A 16,480-nucleotide genomic window follows, 5' to 3' on the forward strand; every position below is an offset into this window, starting at 1 on the left:
AATATGTGTATTGTATTGCAACGTATCTGTGTGTTTCTAGGAATATCCAGCAATATGCGTGTTTGTAAATTCCCACACTACGAACGATTGAAACTATTGCATCTCAAAATGATAGGCTAGGCTCTCTGCGTCTGGTTGTGTTAGAAGTATCAGGTAGACTGTATGTTTTTCGATCATATTGGTAATAAATAGCCCGTGGCGTGGCTAAGATTCTAAAACTGATGTCCTCGCACAATCGATATTAGCATACTGTAAGTAAATTCGGGAAATAGCAATATAATAACCACTTAGCTGAACAGACCTAGCCTACTTCAGATTGAGGCATTGTTATTGATGAGCTGCGTGTAGTTGAGCTGGAATAGCAATGTTTATTTAGTTTAGCTAATGTTGTTTCGTTGATAGCTTGCATTATTTGTAAATGTGTGCTGTATTGCATTCTCTGTGTGTTTGTAGGAATATTCACTAATATGCGCGCTTGTAAATTCCCACACTACGAACGATTCTAACCATTGCTTCTCAACATTATAGGCTACCTCTCTGCGTCTGGTTGTGTTTGTTTGGTTCTTTGTTTGTATATGATGTAACCATGTCACATTTCCTAAGTTTTGTTTTCATTAGTTAGTGGTTTGCCCCTTTTTTGTAAAGCACATTTAATTTTCACCTGTTGAAGGAAATGTGCTATATAAATAAAGTTTGATTTGATGTCACATTTCCTAACAATTTTGTTTTTATCATATTTACAGAGATGCTGATCAGGAAATACGGCCTAGTTCACCACTAGCTAAGAGGCCACGCAAGCGTTGCAAGAGTACACCAGTCTCATCTCATCTTCCATGCGTATAGTTTGCTTCAATAAATGTTCTGAAAATCAAAAGATGTCTTTGTTTCTGTCTTCTAAATGGCTCACTGAGTCTTTGTCTTAGTGGTGGGGAGGCATGCGGCCAGGTGTGAATAGCCTACTTAGCTGGCAGGTCATCCTACCCAATGCATATTCATTACAGAAAGGCCATTTGCCCTCCCATTCTCACCTGGTGTTGAAAAATAGTAGTCACAACACTAACTTTTAGCAATGTATTTTATATTTCTCATTGGATTTGCTAAAATATTTTGTCATCTTTTGATACCCAAGACCTTGATGAACACATTTCAGTGATCAAAAGTCTTAGTCACAATTGTTCAGTGTGCTTTATTACAACATTCCTGTGCATGTTCAAAACTACTGTTTACAGTTTGTGTGTTTTTAGAGCAGTTTACAATCCACACATGATTGTGACCTACTTACTGCTGCCATATTATTGTAGCTGAGTCTGTGCTGAAAACAAAGATATGAAACACTTTGGAATCACTGTATATAAAGTTGATGAAATTTACACAAATGTCAGAGCATCGCACAATCACCAGTGTGCCTCATTTTACCCTTAGACCCCAGAGGGTTAAGAGCTGAGAGTCTGTAGTCATTGTGGTTATTTCTCAAGGAAACCCTGAAAAGTGCCAAACTCTTGGTGCTGTTTAGGTATGGGGCATGCCGCCCCACTAAGCCGTAATTTGGTGGGATGGCATACCTGCCAACCTGATGGCATAAACTACATGTTGTTCACACATCCACCACCAGGCGGCAAATGTGAACACTCAAATTCGTATCTGACTATTGGCACTTTAACCGTGAGACTCTCAAACAAACTATAACAGCAGCTTGAGGTCAAGTTATTGTTGCTCTCATTTCAATGGGAAAGGAGAGGAAAATACGTTTTAATGACATGCTGTAAATAGGGATAGGCTATTCTTGTTACCTGTAAAATTTTGTGTATTTAAGTGAAATTTACATTTATAAATGGTTGTTCATTGAAGTTAGTGGTCAGACTGTGAAACTTAATGGTCAGATAGTTTTGAGCGGAGTCTATAATGTCACCCATGGTAGTTTCATTTAGGATATAGGGGAGAGTCTGTATAAATGTAATGCCTCATAATTGTAACAGTCAATAAACTTTTATACACTGCTGCTATGGTAGTCATTTCAGGACTGTACACCATTCACTGGAAAAGAAACAGCGACCTGGTCACATGCAGCACACACAGATTGGCCTGTATAGTAGGCTACTTGCTTTTGTATTTGGTTTTCTGTTTTTTATGCATAAATAGGCTATATTCTTTTTTCCTTCTATTGACCTCTTTTTAGTTGAGTCTGAAATAAATTTAAAAAGCTGAATATGGCCAAATTAATTTAACTTTGCATTTATTTCATGTAAAATAGCCTAACCTTGTTTGAAATTAAATGTTATGTTGTCAATGAGATACATGCCATCTTTTGCAGTGCTGTAGAACAATAAACATAACTTAATTCACAGGTCACTACATTGTCCTCAAGTCATTTTGCAGAACGTACATCAGTAGGCTCCTTGTAAGTTTTTGATGTACAGTAATTTACAGTAATACAGTAATGGACTACTGACATTTCAGCTGTTTGAAGTTAAGTTTCACAGTGCTAGGCTAAATATGCGCTGATTAAATGAGAAAATCCAAAAACTGTTACATTTATACTGACTCTCCCCAATATCTGCAAGAAGTATACAGGAAAATTGCTTTTAATTTAGAATTTATTCAAGATAAATTGCCCATAGTCGTGTCTCTCCTGTCAGTGTCTAGTTCTTCATCGAATAGGGTAAATAAACAATAATTGAAATAAATAATTTTTTACTATATTGATGTGTAGAAAATTTTTATGAGGTATTTTTGAGAGAATCTGGCAAAGATGTGTGCAGACAAGACATGCCAGCAACAAGTGAGTGAGGGGAAAGTGAAACCTGGCACCATGATATTTTGAATATTTGTTAGATTTTGTGTAGATTATTTTAAAATTGTAATAAATCTCTTATCGTGTCTTTTTGTTTTCTTAAAAGTAAGGGGCACAACTGACCCCACCTACTGGCACAAGCGACCCCAAGGAGCAGTTGTTCCTTTGAACATATTCTGTTTGAAGTAAAAATGTGCTTTTCACGTTAGTGATTGAATTAAATCATCATCAAAAGTTAACAGACAATATCAAGTTGTTAATTTGAAAATGCTGTCATTCTTCAGCAAGCAACTCTTAGCTATCACATAAAGACGAAATGGGGCACAACCGATCCGGTCTCTCTTACAACCACAAAATACTTTACTAAAGGAGAGAGGCAAAGCCATTGGGCGTTTAGACATTAAAAATGACATTGATCCAATGTGGTAAATTAGACCTTTACTAAATATTTTAGCTTAAAATGACTGCATTTGGACAATCTTTCTTCACAAACCTCCCACCAGACAATAGGCAGCACGTTTTGGTACCCCGCCAGGTGTTAATGTGTAAAATGTCCAGTGTTAACTCTTAACAGATAACAATTGGTCCCACATTTCATTTCAGTTCTCTGAACATATTTCCACCAGGTATCTCTGCTGATATTTTTACCCACTATAAATCAATGGTATTGACATGACTCTATGATATTGTTACTTCATACAACCTATTTGTGTAAAGGTAAGATGCTATTCCTGAGCTGACACCTTTGGCTTAGGTGATATAGTCAAGTAAATGCAAATAATAGGGCCTACCAACTAGTTCATATCATATCCAGGCCAAAAAAAAAGTCAATGAGGGGTTACACGAGGGGTTATCTATTGGATAAACCTGTTTAATCTGTAAAAAACTGAGAATAGTGAAAAATGTCAAAATCACTCTAGGCCTCTAAGGGTTTTAACTGAACATTCTGCCCGCAATGTAATCACGAACATAAAACAAAATTGGCATTTGGCTCACTTTAACAGGTAATTTAACAAGGAAATAAACAAAATTAGAGCAGATAAAGCTTGTTTCAAAAGTGCACTGACAGTACAACAATGTTACTTTTACACTTTTGAACTCAGAAAATATTATGCTAATTTGACTGTTTATGAGCATTTGTGCCTGCATTTAATGCTTCGCCGAAATCAATAGGGATGTGACGGTACACTCAACTGACAGTACGGTTCGTATCACAATACAGAGCTCGCGGTATGGTACAATCTCATCCCCAGAGGGCGTGACTTCGTTCCTCTTGCTGGTAGCGAAGAGTCTCTGGGGAGGAGAGTGGAAAACTAAATTCAATTAAAATAAAATAATGTGTTAATATATGAACCGCAGTTCGTCAGTTTTCATTTTCGGTACGAACCACCTGTTTTCGGTACGATTTTTCAATACACAGGATTTTTTCACACCCCTAGAAATCAATGGGGTCATTATAAAAAATGTAATGCAAGATCTTACGTATCCCTTCAGTGAGAGTGAGTACACGAAAGAGGGAATCACCTAATTTTTAAAATCATATTAAAGCAAACAGACATTATTTTCTGGCCAAGTCAATGATTAATATGTTGTTATTTGATTATACTGTAGCATTTATGACATTATAAATAATAAATAAACTGTCAAAACATGTTTTATGAAAAACTGCCAAAACTGGTTTGATCTCCTTATTAGGGGTCTTGCATGGGTTTTACATTGCAGACGTTGCATGTTATAATATGAAAACAGAGTTACCGGATCCATAAAAATATCTGAATGACAGCTACACTGGTAACTATTCTTAAGTAGGCGATACCAGTCCAATATTAGCTGAGGCTTTATTTTTGCAAGTACTGATATCTCCAAATCACAGAGCTGAGCGTACTTCTAAAGATGGTGAGTCACCCCAAAATGCAACACGGCATATGTAAAATTTCTCAATTCAAAATGATGGAAGCTGTCCTTATGAGGTAAAGTTACACCCTGTTGTCCCCTACTGTCGGAATCACACAAGTATTTCCCTCTGGCCAGCAGAACGTCAGCCATAGAGCCAAATATGTCAAATGTAACCCTTACCCACTGTAATGGGTCATACTCTCCATTTTCATTCTTAGTAGACTTTGCTTGCTGGAATGCTAAGATGAGAAATTATCCCAGTTTTGCTGTTCTATCCTTGTGCACAACACCATCCAGAGTACAGAATTCTCCACTAAAACAATCATAATAACCCAGCAGACCTTGCCACAAGAGCACTTCCTGCAAACCAGATTTATATCTCTTCATGGTTGATTGGTCCTGCTTTCCTTAAAAATGCACAGCAGTGTCAGTCTCAACAAGAAATCTTCAGCCTTATTGATCCCACATCAGATGTTGAACTAATTCCATAGGCAAATACATGTGTCACACATATAAAAAGCAAACACCTAGGCAGTGCACACTTTGAGCGTTTCTCAAGCTGGAGGTCACTCCCCAGAGCTATTGCCACACTCTCACACATTGCACACTCCTTTAACCTCTTAAGGCACAAGCCAAATTTTGCCAATCCTTGCCCATTTAGGGGGTACCCTATTTAAAGCTTTATAACTCCAGACGTGAACACCACAGAGACTTGAAAAATGGCTTAAATGAAGCAAGACATTTGTACAATTTACAATACTAACACAGATTAGTTTATATTCATAATTTTGGAAGAAATAAAGTGCCAAAATGCAATTGTTTTGACAAAAAATCCAAAATAAATTTGCACTTTTTAAGTTTGCAATGAAATACTGCGAGATTGCATATATGCAGGAGGTTAAACTATACATGTGCTAGGTCAAAAACTTCTTGACCACAAGTTCATAAAATCTAAGGGTGGATATGTAGAACTACAATAGATGTATGAAGCAAAAACTAAGCAGTGTACCCAGCATCTCCAAATCTATCCAAAATGTCTAAATTATGCATTGCTGTAAATCATAACATATCCATGTATTTCACTACAAATCAACTGTTTTGACTCAAGAAAATCACTGTTGCATAATTTTCAAATGGGAATTACAAGCTTTCAGTCAGTACAGTGGTCTAAAATAGCTAGGTGTCCAGAAACATATCCAAAATCTCTCCAAAATTGAATAAAATGTTTTTTGTCCATTATAAAGCATATAAACGAGCCCCTTATGAGGGTTTAAGATGAAACATTGCTATCAGATTAAAAAAATAATGCAAAAATATTGTCACACAATGCGATACAGTACCTAAATGTGTAATAATTAACTTGTGTGTATTTCTATACTCTGTACTCTCGTGTGTTTTCTTGAATGGGGATGAGACAACATGAAAACAATTTTCACCCGTCCACCACGTTTTGGCAATGTTCCAGCTCTGACGTCATCACTGTTGCATGCTTCACAAAAACTATTACACTTCCATCTAACGCTTACATTACAGTGTGAAATATTTACATTATATAACACCACTAACCTATTTAAAGACACTCAATTTCAAAAATAACGTATATAACTGAAATATTTTGAACGGTAATACTTACATAGCAATGATGAAATCTCCTCTATGTTCAGTAGATAGAGACAGAGACAGTATCATTACATTACATTACATTCATTTGGCAGACGCTTTTATCCAAAGCGACGTACAAAAAGTGCATTTTCATGATCGTAGACAACTGCTGAACACGGGTTCAGTGAGGTACAATTACTTATTTTGAACAGCTATTTCTAGCCGAGAACAATGAACACTATCCTGGTCTAACATCTGCAAAGCCAAACTAGGCAGAAGAATAAGCTACAGTATTAGGACAAATACAATTTACCAAGAAGTGCAGGGATGGGGCAACATGTAACTAGTGACAGGAAAAAGGTTTTTTTTTTATTTTTTTTTTATATATATACAGCGTGGTGGTGGTTATTCTAGGTATAGTCTGAAGAGATGAGTCTTCAGGCCACGGCGGAAGATGGATAGTGAGGGGGAGGTTCGGAGAGGGACGGGGAGTTCGTTCCACCACTGGGGAGCTAGGGTGGAGAAGCTCTGTGATCCCTTTGGGCAGGTGGGAGGGGTTGCAAGACGCCCTGCTGCCGCAGAGCGGAGTGGTCGAGCAGGCACATAGAATTGAGTCATGTCCTGCAAGTAGATGGGGGCTGTCCTGTTGGCGGCAGTGTAGGCAAGGGTCAGGGCTTTGAATCGGATCCTGGCAGCGACCGGTAGCCAGTGAAGTGATCGCAGCAGAGGAGTGACGTGGGAGAATTTGGGTAGGTTGTAGATGAGTCGGGCAGCGGCATTCTGAATCATCTGTAGTGGCTGTATGGCACAAGCTGGCAGGTTTGCAAGGAGAGAGTTGCAGTAATAAAGGCGAGAGGTCACCGTAGCCTGGACGAGCAGCTGGGTGGAGTGCGTCGTCAGGTATGGTCGAATCCTCCTGATGTTGTATAGGAGGAATCTGCAGGACCGTGATGTTGCCTTGATGTGCTCCTTGAGGTCCAGTTGGTCATCCAGGACCACCCCCAAGCTCTTGGCAGAGTGAGAGGCAGTCACTGTGGTGCCATCAACCGTGATTGAGAGTTCACGAAGCAAGGAGGTCTTGTACGGGAAGAAGAGTAGCTCAGTTTTGTTGAGGTTGAGCTTCAGATGGTGGCTGGCCATCCAGGTGGAGATGTCAGCCAGGCAGGAAGAGATCTTATCATTGATCTGTGTGGCCGAGGGGGGGAAAGAAAAGAAGAGTTGTGTGTCATCTGCATAACAATGATAGGTATCAATGATATTGTTCTATTCGCTTCTGTTTTGCTCCAGAAAACGATGTCAGCTAGGTCTATCAGCAAACATATGGCTTAGCTATGTTCAGAAGTCCTCAATAATAATAGTATTTTCCAAGAAATTACGAAATATCCTTGAACATGTTTCGTTAGGTGCATCGTATTTGTCTGCTAACAGGGTGAATGCGTAAGTGAATGTGATGCTAAGAATATTTTCTGTTACACTGACCTATAAAACGCTATTCCAAAAGCAGAATTAGACATGTTATACATCGTTAGAAAGCTTATACTCTCGCCTACTGAATAAATGAATTGTCAATCAAGTCAGACTGTACTAAAAAGGGCGACGACGCCGTAAACAACAGGTGTGGTGTTACGCACAGCTATTTTGGAAGATACCCAGGCGTCACAGATGCGCCTATATTTCCCAAACGGATTGTCCAAGACAATATATGACCACGCAGTCTCAAAGAGGACATCTCTACACGTAAAACCAACAGTAAGCTTTTATATTTATTCAATATTTAGTCCCAGATATTGACTGTAGAATGACATGGTATCATTTTTAAAAACTTTTTCTCGTTTATTTCGTTATTCAGTGAGCAGCGTTTTCACTGCTGTATAGGCATATCTTAGGGCTATTGTCGGGTTTAACTTGTTGCTATGACGGAATACGATTTTTTAGTGGTGAAAGAATATTTTTATTAATGCCAGGATAGACAATATTGTCCATTATGTCAAGGGTGGGGGGTGTTTTTAGACGAGACTGCAGGGAGGGGGTGCGTGTTAAATGAACGACCGGAGCGACTATGGTGGGGCTGCGAAACTCCGTTTTCGGCATAGTTGTCATGTATCGTCTACTAATGAAACTGAAACAACGCGTTTCTGTTTTCATCTCACACGTTGGTTGCAGTAGCACCGAATGTTTGACTTTAGTAATCTAGGCACGCGGGCGTGCCCACCGCTAGGGGCTGTGCGCTAAGAGGTTAAACAAGCACCTGAAGACAGCACTTGCCATGGCTGGCATATGTGTAACAAACCTCTCAGCTGAGAGCACATGGATCAAGCCAAAGCCAGCATCATGCTCACCATTCAAAAAGAACACTGCGCTCAAGGGCTTGAAAGCATTCATAAAGGAGAGCCAATCTGTAAGCAGAGCCCTCTCAGCAGACTCCTTCACTGACTCAGTTGGACTCATCAGAGTTGGTGGACAGCAGCAAAATGCTGAACTCACAGCAGATGAGACACATCCTCTGATTGTTCCAGTCAAACATGTAGCCATACTGCTCATTAAGCACTACCATGAGCAAGTTTTTCACAAAGGCAGGCACTTGACTGAGGGAGGAGTGAGGTCAGCGGGTTATTGGATTGTTGATGAAAAGTGCCCCATCAGCAGCACTATCCATCACTGTGTGACCTGCCGCAAGCTACGGGGGAAGAGAGAGGAACAAAAAATGGCTGACCTGCCAGCTGATCGTCTGAGCTCAGATCCTCTACCTATCCCTTTACCTATGTGGGTTTAGACGTGTTTGTCCCCTGGTCAGTCACTTCTTCCTGTGGGGGTTTAGGCTAGGGCTGTCTGTAAAGCGTATTGTGACAACTGTTGTAAAATACGCTATATAAATAAAATTTCATTGATTGATTTGATTGATTCTTGTAAGACATGCGAACGTCATAAAAACAGTAAGAGCTGGGCAGTGATCTTCATTTGCATGAGCACACAAGCAATCCATTTTGAGATCTTAGAATCAGTGGACACTTCCTGCTTCATTAATGCACTCAGATGGTTCTTTGCGATCTTTACAACTTATTTAAAGTGTGTGAGCTAAGTTAGCCAATATTGTTTTGTAATGCACAGTTTTGATATCAGTACTTTTAATGGCAGGCATAGATTTGAAGCAATGACTTATAGATAGTGGTTTGTATGTGTTGGTAACTTGGCATTTTTGTACATTGAAAATGTGTTTTTGATCAGATATATCTTTTTGCACTGTGTTTGCCATGAGTAATAATAGTAATTGTGATAATAGGAATTCATATATAAATGTAGGCTACGAGAGACATGCATACACATACATGCATGGTAACACACATTGTAGATGAAAGAAACAGAACACATGGATTCAAGAATTTTTCCTTGGCCATGAGTGACAAAGAAACAAAAGTGTATGTGTATGTCAGGGGTGGCCAATACGTTAATCGCCATGCTGGTAGATCGGTGTGTCGTTTTAAAGAATGAGGAATTCTTGCCATTTTCATCCCATTCTCTACGGCTTCTGCCTGACAGACAGGTACGCTTGATTGACGTGAAATGTGGCCAATCTGCTGCTGTTCAGAACTTTGTTACATTAAGTGTGTGCATTCATTTGTGGTATGATAACTTAAATGCTCAATATTATGTGACAGCAACACAATTACTTGCATTTTATATGGGGCAGAGTCATTGTGGTATCAGGATAAATGGTGTCCATTTTAGGCAGGGAATTTCGCTGTAAATATCCGACGGATAATGGTGTGAATGTACAAACTGGGATTTTTGTCCAGATATTGGTGTAATGCAGTAACTTCTATGCCAATACAGGTTTCCATACAAATTGCCTTACATTGTCCGTGATAGTAACATTGGCAGAGCAATTGGTGCAAGGAAATCATGTTGGTGACATGATGTGGTCTATTTTAGGTTTTGCTTTCAATATCCAATGGACAATGGGGTTTTAAATGTGAACTGGGATTTTCGTAGTGAAGAAATTATGGTAGTGTAACGAACACACTTTTATGCCAGTACAGCTAGCCTACAATTGTAGTAGTGTTGCGTCGTTCGTGAACGATTCGTTCAAAAGAAAGAATCTTTTGGGTGAACGAAGTGTACTGAATCACTTCGTGAAACGATTCGTTCGCAGTTCAGTGATTTGTTCACTGAACATACTACGCCCGCCCCGAATCGTTCGCCAACGACAGTACACTTGCCCGAATCGTTCGCGAACGACACAACAGTACTTTTGCCCAAATTGTTCACGAACGACACAACAGTACAGTACACTTGCCCGAATCGTTCGCGAACGACACAACAATTGTTTGTTCCTCTTGCTGTAGCAAATGAGGAGTCTCTGGTGAGGAAAGTGGGTATGGAAATATGGATAATAAATGGATAATAATCGAAAATCACTGTCAAGTGTGCTGTTTATTTTCAATGAAATAACAAGCCTTTTTTTAAAAAACATGTCTCAAAGTAGGCTAGCCAAGGCTACTATTTTATCGACTACATTTTATAAGAAAACGATAGCCTATATCTACTTAGCCAATGTATATCAGCACTTTCTCTTTCAAGCAGCCGTTAGAACAAGTCACGGTAAAGAAATCAGCATCTAGGGCTAAAACAACACATTTTTGGAAATTTAGTAAAATAAAATGGCCATATCAAACACATTTTTTTCATACTAAATTGTTTAGAATAAAATCAAAACGAAAACAAAATTTTATTAAAAATAGGGAAAGAAAGTGCTTGGTTCTTTGGCTATTAAATATTCTGTGGGAAAATGTTCTGTCTATAGCTTACTTTATAAACTGGAAAACTACATTCAATTAAAATAAAATAATGTGCTAATATATGAGCTGCGGCTCGCCTGTTTTCATTTTCGGTAGGCTACTAACTGTCAGCTGTTTTCGGTACGATTTTTCGGTACACTGGGTCGAACCCCCACCACCCCCCCACCCCCCCCATCCGTCGTCCACATCCAAGTGTGCCCCCCAGGGCTGACCGACCGACGCCAAGCATAGTTACGCTACTGATTCGATGAACAAATCTTTCCAACGAATCTTTTTAGTGAACTGATTCTACTGATTCAGTTAACTAAAAAGAACTATTTTGCCCATCACTAAATTGTACGTACTTGATTTTAAAAATAGCAAGTACACACATGGTAACAGAAAACGTAGGCTAGTTAAGGTAGTAGCTGTGCCCAACAGTAGCCTGCATATAGAAGTGTAGTACACACACGCAGACACACACACAAACACACAAAATGTTGGCTAGTGGTTGTACGCAGAATTATTAAGTAAACTGAAGGAAGAAATTGTTGTATTTAGTAAATGAATACAATTTTTGGGTTTGCTTAACCTCTTAGCGCGAAGCCCCTAGTGGTCGGCACGCCGGCGTGCCGAGATTGCTGAACTCAGAACTCAGTTCAGTGCTACTACAACCAAAGTATGAGTTAAAAACAGATACACTTTGTTTTAGTTTCATTAGTAGACGATACACGACAACTATGCTGAATACAGAGTTTTGCAGCGCTACCATTGTCGCTCTGGTCGTTTATTTAACAAGCACCCCCTCCCCAGTGGCGGAGCCAGAGGGGTGTTCGGGGTGGCACCGGACACCCCTGATATCTGATTGGTCACCTCGAGTGCCACCCTAAAATTTAATTCGCTATCACTGGCAGTTTGATGCTGATTGATATCTTGTTTCGCCTTTTGTTAAAAGAAGCGTTTATTTTGACATCCGGTGGTGTCTTTTTCAAATCGAGGATGAGGAAGAGAGAATATTTCCACAGCTCACGAGTCCCGCGAGCGACTGACACAACTATGGCAGACCTTCGGCGAAAGTACCATATTGAAGTTTTATGGTTTAGCATCGGTTTAGGTTTCCTGAACAACTTTTACAAAAGTTGAGTCGCTGTGTAGATGCATATTGGCAATTTGGCTCCATAACAGCCAGTTTAGCCTAACATTATGTTTACATCTGTGCTAGTAATACCCGCCACGCATATAGAGTGCAGTGTCGTAAGTTATAGTATACAAGTAGTTTAGCTAATGTGGGGTAACTAGTACAGATGTCAGTGTTCAGCAAGTTAACATTTAGCCATTTGAAATCCATTAACTCAGTTAGATTTTCGTACTTGAACTCAAAACGAACAATTGTTATTATCAATCTGTTAACGTTACTCAAAAGATTACTACAATTTGCAGATAGCCTGTTTGCTATCGTAAAGGTGTAAGAAATTATAGCTACTTACTGCAGAGTAGGGCTTGCCATGATCTAACTAGTAACTTAGGCTTGTAGTTGATTTTAAGGTACAGTTATGATAATGGGGATTTGTAATTAAGATTGAGATTGGACTAAAATGTGGGTAACTGGATGCTTAGATGTAACCATAGACTTATTTTTGCATAGGGTCAATTAAAACAATCATGAAAAGAAAGGGAGAGATATCAGACTTCTTTTTAAAGAAGAACAAACAGGCAGATCAGGTGCAAACAGACCCCAGCCCTTGCATCACCACCGGACCCCAGAGCAGCTCCCTATCTGAGGCTAGTCAGAGTCATTGTGGTCAGACTTCACAAGGACCCAGTCTACCACCACCAGTTCAGAGCATCTGCCAGGCGGTCAGTAGGTCACATGCCCAGTTTAGAATTAAAGTTTAGATTCAGCTTGTAATAATAGATGATTTTGTCAGATTAAGCCTCACTTTTAAATGTTGGTTGTTGATTCATGTGTGTTCTTGTTTTGATGGCTGTGGCACTTTTATTGTGATTATACACTAATGGTTCTTGTGTTATTTTAATGTAATAGATTTATCAAGGGATGACACAGAGACCTCTGGCTCTGAACAAGACAGTGAGCCACAGCTGCCAGGAGATGACATCGAGCTCCTCCCAACTGCATCAAGCAATCCAATCCAAAAGGACCCAATGGTAGGCCTATACTTTAAAAATACACATTTTAGTTAGCAGCTGTTGGTATCTAATCCCTTAATTATACATTTCCATAGAGATATGACACATTATTTAACGTGTATTCCAGACATTTCAAGATCCAGAGAAGAGGGTCCTGTACAGCCGTGTTTGAAAACATTTCCCAGAACTCAGCATGGTTCTAGGAAAAGGGCTTTCAACAGCTCCTGGCATAAGGACAATTCATGGCTTGAATATTCTGTAAGTCAAGATTCGACTTATTGTTTTGCTTGTAGACATTTTTCTCTGCCCAATACACCTGAATCTGCCTTCACATCACAGTCAGGCTTTTGTAACTGGAAAAAGGCGCTGTTTAAAGATTCTGGGTTTAAGCTCCATTCGAAGGCAGTGCATCATATCAATGCTATGTATGCTTGGAATCAGCATAAAAGGGCCATTGACAGCAACTCATCAAAGCTAGATGTCATAAATGCGGACTGGAAAAAGAAAGTGGAGGAAAACTGTACTTACATTAAAACAATTGCAGATGTGCTCCTATTAACTGCCACTCAAAATATAGCGCAGAGAGGTCATCGAGAGTCTGATGACTCTCACAACAAGGGTAATTTTTTAACAATTATAGAAGAAATAGCAAAGCATGACCCTTTCATAGAGAAAAGGATGAACGCATGTGGCAATGCTAAGTACACAAGCCACCAAATCCAGAACAAAGTTCTTGAGGGCTTAGCTGAGATGGTACAAAGTTAAATAATAAGAGAAGTAAAAGAAAGTGAAGTTTTTAGTGTAATTGCAGATGAAACCAAAGATTTAAAGAAAAAAGAACACGTCTTTAGTTGTGAGGTACTATTACAACGGGGCCATCCACAAAAGCTTTTTACACTTTCAGTCAGCAGAAAGCTTAGATGCAGCAGGTCTCACAAAAATGATAATTGATTGCCTTGAAAAACATGGTCTGGACTACAGAAATAATCTTTTGGGGGGCAAGGCTATGATAGTGCATCCGTCTTAAGCGGAAAGCATTCTGGTGTGTCTGCGCGGATTAAAAGCAGTGCAAGATTTGCATTTTATGTGCACTGTAATGCACATTGTTTGAATTTGGTTTTTGTCGATGCTGTAAAATCAGTGCCTGAGGCAGTTAACTTTTTTGCCCTCCTGCAGAAGCTTTACAACTTTGTATCTGGCTCGTACGTTCATCTCAAGTGGCTTGCAGTTCAGAAAGAGCTGTATCCACAGCAGCAGCCCAGGGAACTCCAGAAACTTATGGATGTAAGGTGTGCATACAGATACATGGCATGCTGTAATCTGAGGGACAGGCTTCCAGCAGTTCTGAGACACATCACACTTGAAAATAGTGGTGATGGATCAGTGGAGGCAAGGGGCCTTCTTTCTCAGATAAATTTACACTTCATAGGGCTTTTGGTAACGTTTTGTAAAGTGCTTGGTGATGCCAAATGTCTTTCTGACATGCTCCAATCCAGCTGTCTTGACCTAGCAAGGTGCGCATACAGACACATTACAGGACTACAGAAGTGAGGGTTACTTTGGAGAACTATGGGAGAGATTGCAGAGCACTGCAAAATAAGTGTACAAACAGTGTGTAAAAGACAGTCTAAAACAAGCTCAAGATTTCACGACTCATTGATGATGAGCACTGTAGGACAGAGAAATAGTGACCAAAGTGATGGTGAGAGCTTCCAAAGAGCTATCTTTTATCAGGTGCTTGACTGTCTCACAGATGAGCTGCAGAGGCGTTTTTCAGAGAAGAACTGCAAGATAAGGCTATCGAAGTGCCATGAAATTGAGTTTTAATATTAGCTTTTCTAATTAGTTAGAGTTCAAATATATTTGAATATCATTTGCCTATAATTCACAAAAATAAGCTGCTTATTGTCAGGCGCAATATGCACGTGACGCTCCCTCTAAACTGGCTCATGCGTTATTTTCCACAAGCGGGCAGTAGAATAGAGGACATCGGTGAGCTTTAATACTAGGTTCCTACATCTGGGGCCTCATTTATAAAATGTATTTTAGATCAACTGTGTGGCACGTGCGTAGAAAATCACCTCAAAGTAGTGATTTATAAAATTTCAACCTGACTCGATTTGACTGTGGAAACGGTCGTGGCTCTACATCAGGTAGAGCCGTATGCACGCAAGTTCATTTTATAAACGGCTAATAACTGTAGCCTAAAACAACATAAATTACTTACTCTGTTTAGTTTGTTTAACTTCTTTCATTATCCAATTTTATCAAAATCTTCAGAAAAGAAAGGAAACATAGCCTGCCATGGGAACATTATTTAGCCTAAATCGTTAGCTGACCAGATCTGTTGAATGAAGTGAAAAAAGAGACTGGCTCGCAAGGCTAGCTGACCAGTAACGTTAGGTGTCCATGGAGCTGAAAGTATCACCGGAGGTTATTGGCAAGGAAAACCAGATGATCCACTTGCCCTGGGTCCAGGGCAGAACGTTTTTTGTTGACAGAGGAAGTAACGTTAGCACAGGAACTATGCGTGCATGAATATGATTCGCTGCATGAAATTAAAGCCTGCATGTTAATTACAATACGCGGTATCCAAAACTAATATTCAAATGCTCAAATTTAGGTTCAAACTTTAAAAAAAAAAAAGGATTTTCAAATAGTTTTCGAACTTCGAATATTTTTTAGACAGCCCTACTGCAAGATAATGCAAGGGGTCCAGTCTCTCAACCCAAAGGGTACAACATTCTTGAATGAGGAGCCTCTGTTTGCCTTTGCACGAGGCAAACACGAGGTTCATCAAACCAATCGGCTTCTTTATAGGAGAGAAAAGTGGAACGGACAGACCGTCTACTCTCCTTGACTTTGTTGTGTTTCTAGAACCTTATAAAGAGGTCTTCCATGAGCTATTTCGACTTTGTAAGATTTCTGTTGTTACACCAGTCAGCAGAGCTTCTTGCGAGAGAAGCTTCTCAGCTTTAAAACTGATTAACACCCGCCTTAGGACAACAATGGTTGATGACAGGTTAAGTCACCTCGGAATTCTCAGTGTTAAGTCAAGGAGGGCATGTTCCCTCAACATGGATGAGTTTGTGAAACATTTTGCTAGTTCTCACCAGAACCACAGAATTATGCTGTTTTAAATCTACCTAGGATAATTTGGCACTTTGGCGGTCCCTCTGGTCATGATTAAAACCTGCACTTTGTACTAGCTAGTACACTGATATTCTAAAATGATAAATCCAAAGGGTATCATGTCACACAGATTTAA

This window comes from Anguilla rostrata, chromosome 9 (assembly GCF_018555375.3).
Source record: "Anguilla rostrata isolate EN2019 chromosome 9, ASM1855537v3, whole genome shotgun sequence".
NCBI classification, from domain to species: Eukaryota; Metazoa; Chordata; class Actinopteri; order Anguilliformes; family Anguillidae; genus Anguilla; species Anguilla rostrata.